Genomic DNA, 20,096 nt, shown 5'->3' with positions numbered 1-20,096 from the left:
TGTGGGAGATAACTAGGGCCTTTGCACCTTGAATCGTTATAGGTAAGGCAGCAGATTTTAAATATACTTCTCTGCCTCGGCCTCTAGACCTCAACATTTTGGAAGCTTATACAGCTTTCATGCAATATGTGGAATGCAGGAGATAAAACAAAAACAACCCTTAAGGTCTGCTCTTCACCCATCCTCCAACACAAATATCCATGTAGCTGTCCTTTTACAGGCAAGATGGCATGGGTGGGGAACAACACAGCATGGAGGGGCAGGTATTTGAGGGGAGGAAGGAGTGCAAGAGGAATAGAGCTATAAAACACATACACTCTCTAGGAATACTGAATGAAAAAGAAAAAAGTATGTTTCATAAATGTGAGCAGTGGAAGGATACAAGTAAGCCAATCAAAAGGATTATAAACAAGCATTAGAAATGCAATCGGGCTCGGATTTATTTGAGTTTGAGCTAATGGCATTGTAAATGCCAATGTCTTTTCGCCATGTCTTATGGAGTGTGTGCATATGGCCGGGATGCCTGTCACCCCCTCCCAACACAATCCCCAAGGATGGGAAGACGGACGCAGTTCTGAACTTTTGGAAGGCGGGAGGGAGTCACCCTCCCGGCCGTATTTATTAAAATATGAAACAAAATTAAAACATTAAATAAAAGTTTCATATCATGTACAATTTTCATTTATTACATTTCGATGAAGACATGTTCATTGGCTAACCTTAACAAATCTCTAATACAAAGGTTTCCTAGCCGAGTCTAACATCCTGCAAATGCATACATTCTAAATTAAAATTGTACATCCTAGCATTAAGGGCCAACGGCAAGGTCGCAACCGGTGTCAGATCCCTACTACCAAAACTCTCGCCCTCACGGTGTGAGTGGCGGCCGCGCAGAGGACTGTACCCTCCGTGCCAACTCTAATTTCCCTTGTCTTGTTGGGGGCCCCCATTTCCGCTCGACGCCATCTTAAAGGTCGTCCGAGCACCCGTGTGAGGTATCTGTAGGAAGGACAGCGTGGACTCCCCCCCCACCCCACACTCTCTATCACATCCGCCGTCGCGGATATCCGGGCCCCGGGAAATTCGTAGGAGGGGCATATAGCCGCCTCCTCCCCTGGAAGGGGCCTATGGCCGTCTCCCCCTAGGCGACCCATCCTTAGTGGGTGCCGCCTCCCAGTGAGAGGGGCCAATGGCCGCCTCCCCCCGGGCGCTCCCATCCATAGTGGGTGGCGCCCCCCTCTAGGGACCTTGAAATTACTGCTCACCGATCATGACCTTACCGCCACAGGCCGGATAGTTGACCGGCTATCCGGCCCCCCCACAAACTCCTCCTAAAGGTCATGCTTCCTCAAACCCTTTAGCCATGCTATGAAGTCTCCTATGAGTAAGACATTCCCCTCCCGGGACAGGTGAACCCCATCATTCATATACATGTGATCGCCCCGAATACACCCATGCGGAATGCTATGCAACTGCGCAGAGCGAAACAATCTACCAATTTTGTTGTTAACCTTCTTCACCGAATGGTTCAGTGCTGACACTGAATGGCCCCCCCGCCAAACCCTTCTGGTAATCATGTGGGACCAGGCAATCGTGCACCCCAGGATTCTTTTTGCCAACCAGCTAAGGGCAGACAAAACCTGCTCGAGTAATACTCGCCTACCCAGTGTCACCAAGTCATTGCCCCCCAGGTGTACTATGATTACAGATGGCGATGACCTCTGCCGCCCTAAGAGACCCTCAACAAAACATTCGAACTGGTCAATACAGAGCCCGCCCCTTCTGTGGAAGGCCACTCTGTACCCATATTCCCCAGCTGCGTGAGTCGCGTCACCTGCTTTGAATACGTCCCCGGCCCGCCTCACGTATGAGTGGCCCACGACCCAAACCACTCTCTCCTCAGCAGGTGATCCATGACCGCTGTTCCCCTGGTACTGGGTCGACTGCAAATTCCGCCCCGCATGACATGCTCGCGAAACTGTAAATCAAACAGAAGACAAGAAGCGTGAGTGCATGTAACTTGACTTCACAACATGTGCAATCGCACATACCGTTTAAAACAATTCGAGGACCATCGTCCTAACTGTTTCACCTCTTCCGCACTCTGACCCCTGGCTGTAGCCTCAGTAGCAGCCCCTATCCTAAAGGAGTGGGTCCCGAAATCGCACGGGTCCATGCCCGCCGCCGCGATTGTCAGTGCTAGCACCCTCTGGAACTGAAACTTCGTCAGTGGGGTGGCATCGATGTGCCTCAGCAAACTCCCCCCCCATGTATCCGCCCTCAGTGCCAAGTATTCCTCTATGCACCTTATCGGGCACGTGGGAGACCCTCGCATGCGCTGGACAACAAAACTGCTTCCCATCGCTCCCTGGTCAGTTTTGGACCTAGCTATCGTGACCACCATCGAATCACCCCTAATTAGGATGTGATCCCTGCACAAGCCTCCCTCCACATCTTTCTTATTCCTTGCAACCAGTTCGCTCACCCGCATAGCCCCATGGAACGCTAATGCGAAAGCTGCCCGGAACAGAACTGCTTCGAATTGGGAGGAGCATGTCGTCATCAGTTTTGCCATGAGTAGGGACAACCTTTCCAAGCCAATCGGGCGTCTCTCGTCATGCCTGCGACCCTCGAGGCGTTGCCAGCCGCGAAGGGCGTTTTTTAGCCAAAAAGGAACCTGTTGGGTCTTTGATGCCATGCACCTGCGCCATGAATGATATGGCCATCCTGTGTCTATTAGCCGTTGCCGCTGATCGGCCTTCTCTGTGCAGTGCTACCAGGAACCCCAGGAAGGACTCCTCCTGCCCCCAGCTCTGACTCCCTGTTGGACCCAAAAATGTACAAACGCTCCTTCGTATGCCTTCCTCGTCCTGGGGGCTAAGCTTGCTGCCACGAGGTCTTGTAATCCGGGGCACCGATTAGCCAGAGTGCTTCGGGGAACGGTGCCGCCACTAAGTCCGCTGTAGGTAGATAACCCCTGAACGCCTGCATATGTGAACGAGAGAGTGCATCAGCCGCATGATTCAATACACCCGGCACATGTTTCGCCCTGAACTGTACATTTAGTCTCATGCAAAGTAGCACAATTTCCTTCAGCAATCTCAAAATCCATTTGCAGCGTGCTGCCTGATTGTTAATGCATTCTACAACAGTCATATTATCAGACCAAAATACAACTGAGCGGTCTCGGAACTCGTCCGGCCATGCCCTCAGAGCGACAAAAATTGGGAATAGCTCAAGGAACCCTATGTTACCTGTGAGACCGTTGGCGTGCCACCACGTCGGCCATGTTTGCGCCGACCATCGATTACCGAAGATGGCGCCAAATCCCACGCTCCCAGCCGAGTCGGTCCACAAACCCAGCTCGTCCGAAGACGCTGGCGGCTTGTTCCACACTATTCGACCGTTGAAGTCCGCCAAGAATGCCAACCAAATGCATGTGTCCTGGCAAACCTCTGCAGACAGTCTCGTGCGGTGATGCCCTTCTTTGAGACCAACCATAGCTTGTGCAATAGAGCGTGAAAAGGGGCGAGCCATTGGCATCACCCTCAATGCAAAGTTAAGCTGACCCACAACTTGCTGTAACTGGTGCAGGGTCACTTTCATCCTACCAAGGCAAAGCTCCAAGGAAGCCCTAAATTTCAATACCTTATCCACTGGCAGGCGGAAACACCCCTCCACAGAATCGAGCTCAATTCCCAGAAACTCCAGTGAAGTAGATGGTCCCACCGTCTTACCTGGTGCCAATGGTACCCCAAACTCCTTCATGAGGCTGCAAAAATCCTGTAGCGCCTGCGCACATTTCGTGTCAGAAAGTCATCTAGGTAATGCATAACATGCCTATGCCCTGTGGCCTCGGTGAATGCCCACTCTAAAAAGCAGCTGAATTTTTCAAAATAAGCACAAGAGATGGAGCAACCCATCGGCATGCATTTATCCATGTAGTAACGTCCTTGGAACGCAAAGCCTAGCAGACGCTGATCCTGTGGGTGTACCGGGAGCAACCGGAATGCTGACTCGATATCTGATTTCGCCATCAGCGCCCCGGGGCCCAGGCTATTCAACATGGTGACGGCATCATCGAAGGATGCGTACCGCACCGAACAGACTCCTGGGTCAATCGCATCGTTCACTGAGAGACCCCTTGGAGCCGACAGATTATGGATCAGCCTAAATTCCCCCGGGTCTTTTTTGGGGACCACCCCTAATGGGGAACAGATGAAGTTCGCTACTGGCGGGTGCTGAAAAGGGCCAGCGACTCGGCCTAGGTTCACCTCTTTAGCGATTTTCCTCTCCACCACACCTGGATTGTGCTGTGCCGAAAGCTGGTTTTTACAAAACAGTTCCCCACGAAAATCCCCCGCCGGGATGTGGAAGCCATATAAGAATCCCTTCCTCAACACCCCAGCAGAGAGGTAATCAGGGTATTTGTTTAACCAGGGAGTCATAGCCATGATATCAACGGGGGTAGGCAATTGTACACAACGATCCCCCTCAGTCTTGTTTGGACCCTCCTCTACCTCCCGACCCGCTATTTTTTGACCTGCATGAACTCTCCGGGTGAGAGGAATTCCCACAACCCGCACACGCATGTTTGAACTTACATGCCCCTTGCGGTCTGGTACAGTTGCCTCTATTGAAGCCCCAACAGACCCCCCGCTTTCCACCATTCCCGCCGGTTCTCGGCTGGTGATCGCCGCCGGCGCCCGCCCGAAAGGGCACCGCGGGCTGCTGGCGGGAAAACCCCATTCCCACCTGGCGAGGCCGTCCTCGCCGCGCCAGGCAGGAGCTGTTTCTGCCAAGAAATCGAGTCGAGGCAATCCCATGTCAGAGAGGAATCATACTCTTTTGCTTTACGGAATTTCATGTCGTAACCCATCCATTCATTTCCCTCATATGTTTCATAAAAATCCATTATACGTGCCTGATAACAAGATAGCTCGGGCAATACCTCGGGCTTACGTTCGTCAATAATCGCAGTAAACATTGCAAAGGCCTTGGCCCAATTTGTTATCGTCTCATCAACCCTGAATCCCGCCATTTTGGCTCGCCAGACACTCGGGTGCCACAAATCTTTCTGTGTCTTAGCATACTCCATCTCGCGATGGTCAGTCAACAATGAAAACATATTAACATACTTGTCTGCCCATATCAATTCTTTCGTGGCCAACGGAATATGTTGAACCACCCTCTCCCGTCTTGAGGGCAATGAGCCCTCCCCCGCCACTGGCAAAGCGTGCTTACCCTGTTCGGTCGTTTTCTCCGCCGTTTTCCCAAGACAAGCTGCCGGACCTTCCGGAGTCACCTGTGGGGAGACAAGAGGGAGGTTCGCCTTCGCGGCATCGCGTGACTGCCGCAACTGCTGGATTAGTAACTTGGCCTCTTCGACCGTGTCTCCGGGCGCCGTAGCACCCCCTGCCTTTTTGTTGAGCCATGCGGCCAACTGGGTGGCCAATTCGGGAGGCATATCCTCGTCGTTGGCGGGCGTAATCACAACCGGAATCGGTTGACCCGCGTCTGAGGTTGGTACCGGGCCATCGGCTGGTATGGCAGGGAGAACAGGAGGTACCTCAGGGACCGGAACCTCCCCTGCCCCCGCCCTCCTTTTGACCCGCTTTCCTCTACCCTCGGGGACGACTCCCGGCAATGCCGTGCCTATTACCTTTTTTGGGTTACCCGGCTTGTTCATTGCGGCCAGTTGCTTCTTGATGCCTACCATATCCCGACCAAGCGCTGGGACTTGTCTGATGCTTCGTTCCATTCTCGTCATTCTGTTTACCAACATGCGAAGCACTTTGTCTGTCTCGGAACCCTTTCCTGCCTTCTTGCCAGACATCGTTTTCGAATATTCGCTCCGAGTCGATCAACACGGTCCTGGATCCTTCGCCTCGAAGTCACTGAAAGAGAAACACAAGAATTACAAGTTCTCAAAATTGCTCCTTGTTCCGTCGAGGGCTCACGTGCAACGAGTGGGTGCAGCTTCCAAGCACAGGAACAAGAGGACGCTTCTTCGGATTCCCGCTCTCTTTATTCCTCTTCGGGAGGGCGTGAACCCTCCGCCGGTATGCCTACTGGGCGTGGCCATCGGTGTAGGTGTCTAGGACAACCCCTCTTGGGCGGGAAAAGGCGCGCCCCGGCTACGCCGCTTCGGGCATACCAGCCGAGACACGCCCCCCGCCCAAAATGGTTTCCCGGGAGGATCGGGGCACCCAACCATACGTTCGGGGGGACCGAGTGGTCGCCCCTTTCCATGTGGTGTGTAGTGGAATTATGTGGGTTGGATTGTAATTTTACCAATGGTGGCATGCTGTGTTTTATATGAATATGTTTAAAAGTAAAGTGTACCATACTGCGATTGCTTGGTGGAAAAGTGCACTGCGGGCTGGAGGTGTGTGTGCCTGGTGGAAAGGTGCACTGACGGCTGGTGGGTGTGTGCTTGGTAAAAGCGTGCACAGATGGCTGATGGTTGTTGGTGTTTGTGCATGGTGAAAGCATTCATTGACGGCTGGGGGTGTGTTGTTCTGTGTGTTGTATTCTGTGTACTGGTGAGTGTGTGGCGGTGAGTCTGTGGGGGTGAGCCTGGGGAGTGAGTGTGGTGGTGAGTGTGTTGTGTTGAGTGGTGACGAGTGTGTGGTGTTGAGAGACTGAGGTGTGTGGTTTCTGTGTGCCTTATGTGTGTGTGGTGTGTGTGGTGTATGGGTCTATGGTGTGTGTGTGTGTGCTATGTGTGCATGGTGTATGTGTGTGTGGTGTTTTCTGCACAATCACACACTGCCCCTGCACATTCACACACTGCTCACCCGCACACTCCCAATGTCACCCTGCATAGTCACACACTGTTTATTCTGCACCTGCACTCACCGCCACTCTGCACTCACCGCCGCTCTGCACTCACCCCCACTCTACACTCACCGCCACTCTGCACTCACCGCCACTCTGCACTCACCGCCACTCTGCACTCACCGCCACTCTGCACTCATTCCCACTCTGCACTCACCGCCACTCTGCACTCACTGCCACTCTGCACTCACCGCCACTCTGCACTCACCGCCACTCTGCACTCACCGCCACTCTGCAGTCACCGCCACTCTGCAGTCACCGCCACTCTGCAGTCACCGCCACTCTGCAGTCACCGCCACTCTGCAGTCACCGCCACTCTGCAGTCACCGCCACTCTGCACTGACTGCCACTCTGCACTCACCGCCACTCTGCACTCACCGCCACTCTGCACTCACCGCCACTCTGCACTCACCGCCACTCTGCACTCACCGCCACTCTGCATACACCGCCACTCTGCACACACCGCCACTCTGCAGTCACCGCCACTCTGCAGTCACCGCCACTCTGCACTCTGCACTCACCGCCACTCTGCACTCACCGCCACTCTGCACTCACCGCCACTCTGCACTCACTGCCACTCTGCACTCACCGCCACTCTGCAGTCACCGCCACTCTGCAGTCACTCTGCACTCACGGCCACTCTGCACTCACCGCCACTCTGCAGTCACCACCACTCTGCACTCACCGCCACTCTGCAGTCACCACCACTCTGCACTCACCACCACTCTGCACTCACCGCCACTCTGCACTCACCGCCACTCTGCACTCACCACCACTCTGCACACACGCCACTCTGCACTCACCGCCACTCTGCACACACTGCCACTCTGCACTCACTGCCACTCTGCACTCACCGCCACTCTGCAGTCAACGCCACTCTGCACTCACCGCCACGCTGCAGTCACCGCCACTCTGCACTCACCGCCACTCTGCACTCACCGCCACTCTGCAGTCACCACCACTCTGCAGTCACTGCCACTCTGCACTCACCGCCACTCTGCAGTCACCGCCACTCTGCAGTCACCGCCACTCTGCAGTCACCGCCACTCTGCACTCACTGCCACTCGACACTCACCGCCACTCGGCACTCACCGCCACTCAGCACTCACTGCCATTCTGCACTCACCACCACTCTGCACTCACCGCCACTCTGCACTTACCGCTACTCTGCACTCATCCCCACTCTGCACTCACCGCCACTCTGCACTCACCGCCACTCTGCACTCACCCCCACTCTGCACTCACCGCCACTCTGCACTCACCGCCACTCTGCACTCACCGCCACTCTGCACTCACTGCCACTCTGCACTCACTGCCACTCTGCAGTCACCGCCACTCTGCACTCACCGCCACTCTGCACTCACCGCCACTCTGCACTCACCGCCACTCTGCACTCACCGCCACTCTGCACTCACCGCCACTCTGCACTCACCGCCACTCTGCACTCACCGCCACTCTGCACTCACCGCCACTCTGCACTCACCGCCACTCTGCACTCACTGCCACTCTGCACTCACTGCCACTCTGCACACACCGCCACTCTGCACTCACCACCACTCTGCACTCACCACCACTCTGCACTCACCGCCACTCTGCACTCACCGCCACTCTGCAGTCACCGCCACTCTGCAGTCACCGCCACTCTGCACTCACCGCCACTCTGCACTCACCGCCACTCTGCACTCACCGCCACTCTGCACTCACCGCCACTCTGCACTCACCGCCACTCTGCACTCACCGCCACTCTGCACTCACCGCCACTCTGCAGTCACTCTGCGTCACCGCCACTCTGCACTCACCGACACTCTGCACTCACCGCCACTCTGCAGTCACCGCCACTCTGCAGTCACTGTCACTCTGCAGTCACTGCCACTCTGCACTCACCGCCACTCTGCACTCACCGCCACTCTGCACACGCCGCCACTCTGCACTCACCACCACTCTGCACTCACTGCCACTCTGCACTCACCGCCACTCTGCACTCACCGCCACTCTGCACTCACCGCCACTCTGCAGTCACCACCACTCTGCACTCACCGCCACTCTGCACTCACCGCCACTCTGCAGTCACCGCCACTCTGCAGTCACCGCCACTCTGCACTCACCGCCACTCTGCAGTCACCGCCACTCTGCACTCACCGCCACTCTGCAGTCACCGCCACTCTGCAGTCACCGCCACTCTGCAGTCACCGCCACTCTGCAGTCACCGCCACTCTGCATTTACCGCCACTCTACACTCCCCGCCACTCTACACTCCCCGCCACTCTGCACTCACCGCCACTCTGCAGTCACCGCCACTCTGCACTCACCGCCACTCTGCACTCACCGCCACTCTGCACTCACCGCCACTCTGCACTCACCGCCACTCTGCACTCACCGCCACTCTGCACTCACCGCCACTCTGCACTCACCGCCACTCTGCACTCACCGCCACTCTGCACTCACCGCCACTCTGCACTCACCGCCACTCTGCAGTCACCGCCACTCTGCAGTCACCGCCACTCTGCACTCACCGCCACTCTGCACTCACCGCCACTCTGCAGTCACCGCCACTCTGCAGTCACCGCCACTCTGCAGTCACCGCCACTCTGCACTCACCGCCACTCTGCACTCACTGCCCCTCTGCACTCACCGCCACTCTGCACTCACCACCACTCTGCACACACCGCCACTCTGCACTCGCCACCACTCTGCACACACCGCCACTCTGCACACACCGCCACTCGGCACTCAGCGCCACTCTACAGTCACCGCCACACTGCAGTCACTGCCACTCTGCACTCACCGCCACTCTGCACTAACCGCCACTCTGCACTCACCACCACTCTGCACTCACCGCCACTCTGCACTCACCGCCACTCTGCAGTCACCGCCACTCTGCAGTCACCGCCACTCTGCACTCACCGCCACTCTGCACTCACCGCCACTCTGCACTCACCGCCACTCTGCACTCACCGCCACTCTGCACTCACCGCCACTCTGCACTCACCGCCACTCTGCACTCACCGCCACTCTGCACTCACCGCCACTCTGCAGTCACTCTGCGTCACCGCCACTCTGCACTCACCGACACTCTGCACTCACCGCCACTCTGCAGTCACCGCCACTCTGCAGTCACTGCCACTCTGCAGTCACTGCCACTCTGCACTCACCGCCACTCTGCACTCACCGCCACTCTGCACACGCCGCCACTCTGCACTCACCACCACTCTGCACTCACTGCCACTCTGCACTCACCGCCACTCTGCACTCACCGCCACTCTGCACTCACCGCCACTCTGCAGTCACCACCACTCTGCACTCACCGCCACTCTGCACTCACCGCCACTCTGCAGTCACCGCCACTCTGCAGTCACCGCCACTCTGCACTCACCGCCACTCTGCAGTCACCGCCACTCTGCACTCACCGCCACTCTGCACTCACCGCCACTCTGCAGTCACCGCCACTCTGCAGTCACCGCCACTCTGCAGTCACCGCCACTCTGCATTTACCGCCACTCTACACTCCCCGCCACTCTACACTCCCCGCCACTCTGCACTCACCGCCACTCTGCAGTCACCGCCACTCTGCACTCACCGCCACTCTGCACTCACCGCCACTCTGCACTCACCGCCACTCTGCACTCACCGCCACTCTGCACTCACCGCCACTCTGCACTCACCGCCACTCTGCACTCACCGCCACTCTGCACTCACCGCCACTCTGCAGTCACCGCCACTCTGCAGTCACCGCCACTCTGCACTCACCGCCACTCTGCACTCACCGCCACTCTGCAGTCACCGCCACTCTGCAGTCACCGCCACTCTGCACTCACCGCCACTCTGCACTCACTGCCCCTCTGCACTCACCGCCACTCTGCACTCACCACCACTCTGCACACACCGCCACTCTGCACTCGCCACCACTCTGCACACACCGCCACTCTGCACACACCGCCACTCGGCACTCAGCGCCACTCTGCAGTCACCGCCACACTGCAGTCACTGCCACTCTGCACTCACCGCCACTCTGCACTAACCGCCACTCTGCACTCCCCGCCACTCTGCAGTCACCGCTACTCTGCACTCACCGCCACTCTGCAGTCATCGCCACTCTGCACTCACCGCCACTCTGCACTCACCGACACTCTGCACGCCTCATGTCCCACGAGCAACAAAGACAGGCGTAAACACACTCACAGCAGACGACTTCCGCATTCTTAATGAGGTAACAAGCAATGGAAAGGATGTCTGAATACAGCCTTGTCCTGTTGAGCCTGGAGGCATAGCCTGCAAAAACCAAAAAGTTTACTAATATTCTATATTGATTTTACAGGTGACAAAACGTAATTAATAGTACAATTTTTAAAGCAGACACATTCAAACACACAAATTGTATTGCTGTTTTCCAATTCAAACTCAAAAGAAGAATGGAAAGTTAAGTGATAGACCTCTGCTACCAGCGCCTAACCCACTGAGCTAGCCTCACAGATGTCAGCTTCACAGTGATGAACTGAGCTAAAAGTTCATGCTTTGCAGATTGCATCACTGTGGGTTTTTAATGTAATGTACTTTGTTTTTATGAAGTGCTGTATCCAAGGCTGTGGCTTTACAGCACGTAGGCAGATGAGGCGGTGTGCAGTGAGGCAAGAAGGGCCGAATAACTCGGACTAGTTCTGGAAGAGTCGAGTCAGTCTTTACCAGATTTCGGGAGCTGCCGCAGTGGAAGTGCTGATGTAAGATGAGGGCTGGTCAGACGAGCTGAACTAAAAACAACTGCCAATGTTGAGATAAAGTGACTCTAGTCTCTTCCGTGCGCTTGCGGCTTGCGCAATAAATAAAAGCTGCACTGAGTGTCTGGCAGCAGAGCAGAGGTGAGCCTGAGGCTGCAGTGCAGAGCGAGCCAGCGCGCGGAGCGCTGCTGAATGGTGAACGCGCCCCGGCCATCTGCATTCACTTAACGAGGCACCCTGACAGCTCCTAATTGATATTTATGGACGGCCGTGCGCGAAACCGCAGGGAAAATGCCCACAATGGCTGACTCAAATCACATATAGCCTATTGCGTCAAGGCTACTACAAAGACAGCACAGCGAAGACGAATCACAATGCAGATGCCATAAAACAACCACGCGCACTAAGGAATGTTTGGAATGTTTCTGGCCCGAGCCCTAAAGAAACCTTTTTTTTTTTTCATAACAATAGAGCTCGAAGCTCCGCCCCACTTCGTGGTGACGTAGGCCGAGCCCTAAAAAGCTACAATGTAAGGCTCTGAGCAAAGGGGCCGAAGGAGCCCCTGATGGAATGTTAAGAACAAGCCTGGCTGTAGTGTTTTGCACTACTTGTAATTTTGCCCTAAGTTTCTCATTTGCTGCGTCCAGTAAAGCAATTCCTTAGTCCAGTCTACTAACTATGAGAGCCTGGACTAACGTTCTAACTGCAGAAGTAGGAAGATAGGGAAAGGCTCTTCGTAGTAGGCGCATAGTATAAAAGTACAGACCAGTGGTAGCCAGGAACTGCTCTTTCATAGATTGTGCTTGTTCAATTTGTATGCTGAGATTTTTCACAGACTGTCTGGGTGTCGGAACTGCGCCGAATTGAGAGGGCCACCACGCATCAGATCAAAAAGTTGTTGCCTTGTCAAACATCATAATCTCGGTCTTAACAACATTCATCTGTAAAATGGTGGCTGTCATGTCTATGGCTAAAATTCCCTTTGCAAAACGATCTTTCGTTTTTGCCATATATTTATCAAAAGTTTAACTCATCTGAGTGTCATCGGTGTATGATATTATTTCAAAGACAAATGGCTGTACAATCTGAGCAAGGGGATCCATATATATATTGAACAAGGTAGGGCTTAAACATGAGCCCTGTGGTACACCCTTGTCAAGCCTCATCTTGCAGGAGTTAAAAGGACCAAGAGAAATAGTTGGGTCTATCTCCCAAAAAGTTTTGGATCATTTAAAAGCAGTCCCATAGATACCTATTTCTTGAAGTCTGTCTGTCAAAGCCTTGAGTTTGATACAGTTTAAAAAGTTGCGGAAAAGTCCAGCAGCACGAACATAGATGGAACCTCCACATCAAGCGAGAGTCTTAGAGAATCCCTGACAGCCAGGACTGCCGTTTATGTACTAATGCTAGGTCTAAACCTGGTTTGCGACGGATATAGAATCTGATTCTCCTCAAGATAGGCTGTTAATTGTTTGTTGATTAAGCCTTCTAAGTGTTTTCCCAAAAGGGGTAGTAAGAATATAGGAAGATAGTTAGATAGAATATTAGAATCCAAATTGGATTTTTTTATATGGGTTGCACATGTGCAGATTTCTACTGAGAGAGGAAAGCGCCTGTTTCAACTGTTAGATTAAACAGTGTCTGAATAGCAGGGCAATATGGTTCGAGAGCAGAGCCATAACCTTAAGAGGACAAAGGTCCAGTGGGGAGCCAGATTTCAAAGTATCCAAGGCTCTCTGGACATCCTCTAGTGAAAAAGGTTTAAACTTGCCTAAAGTCCGATTACTCTCTGACAAGATAGAGGCAGACCTTGTGGTTACACTGCCTTATTCTTCATCTGGGATATTAATGTTCAGGTATATCTGTGATATTTATCCTGAAAGAAATTGGCAAGAGAAGCATATAATTATTGAGACATAAGAGTAAACTGGGTGCAAGCCTGAGGACTAATAAAATCATATACAATTTTAAATACACTTTAGATGAGTTACCTGCCTGTTCAATTTGATTAGAAATAAATCTCTTCCGCATGGCCCTAATATTAAGATGATATCTAGAGAAGGCTGCTTTATAGATATCTTTGTTCTGGAGATGTTTCGTTCTATGCCATCTTCTCTCAAGTTTTTTGCAAGCTGATTTTTTAAGCGTTAGCTCCGTGGTATAGCAAAGGGCAGAGGCACTCTGTTTGGTATTACCACTCTTTTTCAATGGTGCACTTTTATCAAAAGCCTCCGTTAAGGCCTTATTAAAGTCAGCTAAAGCTAAGTTAACATCTGAATCATTTGCTCGTAAAACTTATTTAAAAGGCTCACTGAAAGAGTCAGGTGTAACTAAGTGCCAGGAACGTCTTAATGTCTTCTATCTGCTTTGATTTTTCTCGGTTATTTGAGAGAATTGAAAGGGGATTACATGATGGTCTGTCCATGTCAAAAACCTGGTTGCACCACCTGTAACCTAATTGCAATTCGTGAACAATAGGTCCAGCGAGTGTTCTGCCTATAATCCTTTTGGTAATTAAAATCACCCACTAGAAGAAAAGATTTAGTAGCCAGAACTTGAGTTGCTATTGCTTCTACCAGTCGATGATTAAAATCCTTTTTTGAACTCCTGGTGTGGTGTAGGAAGCTCCACCTTGACTTCCTTCAGGTATTGTTGATCTTCTGATGCTCAGATTAAGCAGACCCTGCCATGTCTTTGGAACTGACCAGTGGCGGCTCACAGAGGTAAAGCTGTGGGGCCGTGAGGCGGGGGCGGGGCTAGGTGGGGGGTAGTGGAGTCTGACATACAATGGCAAGAATGAACGTAAATAAATAAATATCTGTGTCGTATGTCGGACTCCACTACCCCCCAACCCAGCCCGGCCCCCTCCCAGCCTCAGTGCCCTCTACGAGCCGCCACTAGGACTGAACACTCCAGTGGCTGAAAAGCGTGTTTGTCCCCCCCTGGAGTGCAGCTTTTTTACAATCCTGTTGATTGGCTTACTTGTATCCTTCCACTGCTCAAATTTAGGATACTACTTTTTTCTTTTTCATTCAGTACTCCAAGAGAGTGTATGTACTTTATAGCTCTATTCCTCTTGCACTCCTACCTCCCCTCAAATACCTGGCCCTCCAAGCTGTGCTGTTCCCCACCCATTCCATCTTGTCTGTAAAAGCACAGCGACATGGAAATTTTTGTTGGAGGCTGGGTGAAGAGCAGACTTTAAGGGTTGTTTTTGTGTTATCTCCTGCATTAAACATATTGTATGAAAGCTATAAAAGCTTCCAAAATATTGAGGTCTAGAAGCCTAATACGTGTAATTTTTTCTCGAACAGGAAGTAAGGCCTAATTGATCATGAACTGCCAATTTTCATGTAGTTAGCATACACACATGTAATGTTTTGCATTACTATATTTTTATCGTTTAGATTGCTCCCTCTACTATTATCTTAATGACATGCTCCCAATTTATTCAATGGGTTGAAACGTGGACGTGCTACTCTGTTGACTGGCAAAATATTTTAGTGTTCAACTTGTAGCTGAAATCTTGATTCTTCCAGTTAAGAAATGTTCCTACTATTGGATCAACAGGGTTGATGGATTGTGTTTTGTAAATTATCACCAGTGCAGCTTTATTACACTTTTGTCACCAATCACTTACAGTGCATCGCTTTTAGGAGCACCTATTGTATATAATAATTGGCCACCTAATAGGATTTGATAGTAATTAAAATACTCTGCTAAATCTCGCACAGATAAGCAATACATTCTATCTTTGTACTGAAGTCTTTAAGTGTAAACGTCTCACAAGTGAACCATTGTAGTAATTCATATATACATGGATTCCAGGTTTTCAGGGATACTGGGTGGCCATATAGTATTATAAAGGCACTCAGACACAAGTGTATTTAGCATGACATTACACTTGGAGACCAATAAATCTGCTGTCTGGGCTACTACAGAGGACAAAATTGCTGAATCTTATGGAAAATAAACTAGGCCTTAGCAAGGGTTTTCCTTTACATTTTAACATTTCATTATTCCTTTAAATTCTGTTCAGCGTTTCCTGAATGAAAAGCATTTGAGATATATATATATATTTTTTTTTTCAACAAAACACCCTCGATTCGAAAATGCACTCCAAACCAGTCTATTTATTGGCAAGGTGACATCTTTTCACACGGAGTAAGTCACAGCCTTACGCGTTTCGGGGCCTCAAGTCCCTGTTCACAGGCATTCGATGTAATGGCACAGTGACATTGCATTTAAGAAGGCGCTCCCCTCAGCACGTGACCCAATGCTACAACCTGAGCTGCATGCTGGGATAGGAAGTCCATTATTATTGATAGTTAGTACTTTTCACATAGCGCCTTAACAAATGATTCCCTTTGTAGGTACTGTCCACTTATATGTGATTATTCAGTATCAAAAACCCTCCAGTGGGCCTCCAATATGATGGATGAAACCATTTTTCGCCGACCGGTTTTCCAAATAGGAGACTGCCGAATAGTTCACTGTCTCCATGGCCTCCTTAGATTTGGGGGGTGGTGCGCTTTCGCGGCTGGACTGCCGCCATTTATTTTTCAACAAAACACCCTCGATTCGAAAATGCACTCCAAACCAGTCTGTTTATTGGCAAGGTGACATCTCTTCACCCGGAGTAAATCACAGCTCAAGCCCCTTGCTCACAGGCATTCGATGTAATGGCACAGTAACATTGTATTTTAGAAGGCGCTCCCCTCAGCATGTGACTCAATGCTACAACCTGAGCTGCATGCTGGGATAGGAAGTCCATTATTATCCAGCCGCGAAAGCGCACCACCCCGCAAATCTAAGGAGGCCATGGAGACAGTGAACTATTCAGCAGTCTCCCATTTGGAAAACCGGTGCCTTTTGCTTATATGGTGTCAATCTGTTCAGTTGTTCCTGAAAAAATTAAGGTTAAAGTCATTTATATATCTATGGGCGCGGTGGATTCGAGGATTGTGCGAGGATTGGTATCGTAGCATAAGCACACCGTCCCGATCACATGCTCAATGCTGGCTGTTGTGCTTCAGGTCTACAATTCCCCACTCTCTACACATACCAGGGATCTCCAACTAGTAGCTCGGGATCTACTGGTAGCTGACCAGTACTCTGAAAGTAGCTCTCAGAGGTGAAGCCAAGCCAAGCCAATCTCAGAGATTCTGTGTATATTAAAGAAGGTAGTACTGCTCATTTCACTACCCTTAAGAGTTACAGGCAGTCAAAAGAATGACAGGGCCTGTTGATAACACTCAAACACATACTGTGGTAGTGTATTAATGAATCAATTAGGGCTGTATAGATCGTAGTACTCACCTGTGAGAGTTTACAGGTGCTGGGGGATAATGTCACCGAAACCATGGCAGCCTACACTACGATCATCAAGCCAAAACCTCAACAAAGAACCGGCGGCGTGAAATCGATATCTCAACTTGCGCTGAAATAAATAAATCACATCAAGAGAGTTATCTACCGCATATTGAGACAGCTATGGTGGAACCCTCAAGATTTAACACTACTAAATTCACTGCGAAAGCAAAAGGCACAGCTAAAAAAACTGAAAAAGGATGGAACAAGAGAATGCTGTGTGGGCGAAACTACACGCTGATATAAAGCAAAACAACAGCGCACATTTTTGGAGAACTATAAACAACTTTGTTCATCCAAATAACCAGGGAACTACCTCTAACATTTCTGAGGCAGTCTGGTCAAAATATCTCAGGTCTCACTTCCATGAACTATGGAGTCTGGAATAAAAAGGGAACACTCCTCGGGTACTTCCCATGATGCTTTCATCAGCGCTGCACATGCAGGATTTAACCAGATCATACATACTGAAGCATTAGAACCACTGTTTTGGGAAATCAGGACGTCATGGAAGGGATCCATCATTGCACCAATCCATAAGGCAGGGGATAGGTCAGAGCCTCAGAACTATCGGCTAGTGGCATTACAGGATAATGAGGCAATTCTTTTTGCGGGAACGCTCCTGGAAGAACTACAGGCCTGGGCAGAAGCAAAATCCATCATACCCCTGATTCAGACCGGTTTTGAAAAGAATGTCGGGACAACAACAAATATAATAACAATGGCAATGCTCTTTGACAGAGGGGGATGACTGGGAGCTCCCTGCATTTGTGCTTTATTGATTATAAAGCAGCCTTCGACCAAGTAAAACGCAACAGATTGTGGTCCAAACTGTATAACTGGGGGCTCCCCCAACCCCTTCTTAACCTCCTGATAAGCCTGCATACTAACACCTGGGTCCAGATTAAGCTGGGCGACGGAACACACTTGTCGAGACGCAGCCCAACGGACAAAGGGCTTAAGCAAGACTGCGTTCTGGTCCCCACACTTTTCAACCTGTTTGTAGCTGACCTTGTACCGAGATTAAACGCCTGCAACTCGCACGCCCCAAAACTGGAAGATATCTTAGTACCGTGTCTCCTATATGCGAACAATATAGTCTTGATCAGTTAAAACGAGAGTAGGCCTCCAACATCTTATAAATGCAACTCATGATTACTCAAAGGAAAATGGCCTAACAATAAACCTCGACAAAACTAAAACCATCACCGTGAGCAAAAAAAGGGAAAAGTCCTCAACTTGGTACTGAGGTAATACCCGAATAGAGAGCACCACGGAATACAAATACCTGGGTGTAAAGATCGACAAAGGAAGTCAATTCCTTGCACAAAGAAACAGCATCAGGTGCAAAGGCATCGCTCTGGCAAGCTCTCTAAAAACATTGAACTCCAAATTAACTGGCCCGTCGATTCTGCCTACAGTCGAGGTGATTGGTGCAAAGTTACTGCCAGCTATAACTTATGGAAGTGAAGCCTAGAAAGGAAGAGACCCCAAATTACTGGACTCCACAGTTACAAACACGATTAGGATTATATTCGGACTGCCCAAATATACCTCCCCCTCGCAAATAAGGCTTGAGTTTGGTATCCAGAAGCAATCACTTGCGAGACATGGGGCATATATCATAGCGTGGGACAAAATACGAAGAGCCGCTCCAGGGTCATTAAACGCACAGCTGTGGAAAGAGATAAGCAGACATATAATCTCACCTGCAGCGGAATATCTCAAAGAAGGACTAAACAAACTGGGACTGAAACAGCTGTGGGAAACTCCCACTAGCTCCGGTGTACTCAAGAAATTAACCTAGAAATCAGTCAAATACCTATCCTGGCTGGAGGATAAAGCTTCACTTGCTGAAAGGTCTCACGGATGGATGACTCTGAATACGTACTGTGAGCAAGCAGCCCAGAACTACTTTAACACGGGTTACGCCAAGCATACAAAAAATAGGTTTATGAAGTTTAGACTTGGCTTGTTGCCCGGCACTCAGCATTCTCCACCTTGGCTGAAGGAGAAGGCGGACCCTAGATGCCGCCTCTGCGGGTTAGCATCGAAGACCTGTTGCATCTATTATGCTCCTGCAAACAACTCTCGCAAGAACGGCAACAAATATTAAAAGCAAAATTCAACCAGTGGGGAATTCGAACTAGGAGGCAAGCAGTTCTGGCATGCCTTGCTCCAAGTGATGCCCAACTAAACTGCACCTCGGTAAATTTTTTGACAGCATGCACTACGAAATTGCCGGAAATTAAAAACTTTGACTGAAAACTAACTTTTAAATCTTACATATGCATTTATAAACAAAGTATTATATCCAAGAATTACCGTGGTGTAAATAATTGAGATATGCATTTCTGGATATAACCTGCCTGATCAAGTGTCTGCCTATATCTGAACTTTTAATGTACAGTCTTTTTAATAGAATCTTTTACCTTTTTATAATTATGGAGATTTTATGGGCTTGTAATGAAATATTTTTGTGTTGCAATGGTTTTAAAAAACTATGCAAATAAAATAAACTTGAAACATGTGAGGGGGATTTGTGAAGATTTGGTGATTCGAAAAGCCAGGTCTTATGTGTCTTCCTGAATGCTTTCAGTGTGAGGGTTCATCTGATGCTGAGAGGGAGTTCATTTCAGGTCTTGGCCATGATGTAAGAGAAGGGTTTGCCTCCTGTCTGGTTCTGTAGATACAGAGAATTTCGGCCAAGGCCTGGTCAGCGGAGTGGAGGTTTGTTTTGGGGATGTAGAAGGAGATTGAGGTATTGGAGTCCGGTGTTGTGGAGGGCTTCATAGGTATGTGTGAGCAGCTTGAAGGTCACTAATTTTTCGACGGGGAGCAAGCAGAGTGCTTGTTTATGCTGGGTTATGTGGTCTTGTTGTGGGATGCTGAGGATGAGTCTGGCTGCGGTGTTCTGGACAGTTATTATTATTATTATTGAGTCTTGTATAGCGCGTGGTTACCCTTGGGCATCCCAGTGCTCGTCCAGAGTACACACCATAGCAGAGAAAGCGTTATGCAGGGAACAGATGGGTCTTTAGGAGTTTGCGAAATCGCAAGGTACCAGTTTCGGAGCGCAGGGCAAGCGGAAAGGAATTCCATAATGCTACCACGTTGACGGAGAATCTTCTACCGCCAGTCCTGGCTTTTCTTACTCTCGCGACTTGCAAGAGA

The sequence above is a fragment of the Lissotriton vulgaris genome, chromosome 2_1 (genome assembly GCF_964263255.1).
Source record: "Lissotriton vulgaris chromosome 2_1, aLisVul1.2, whole genome shotgun sequence".
Lineage (NCBI taxonomy): Eukaryota > Metazoa > Chordata > Amphibia > Caudata > Salamandridae > Lissotriton > Lissotriton vulgaris.
Note: the sequence above shows the minus strand (reverse complement) of the source record.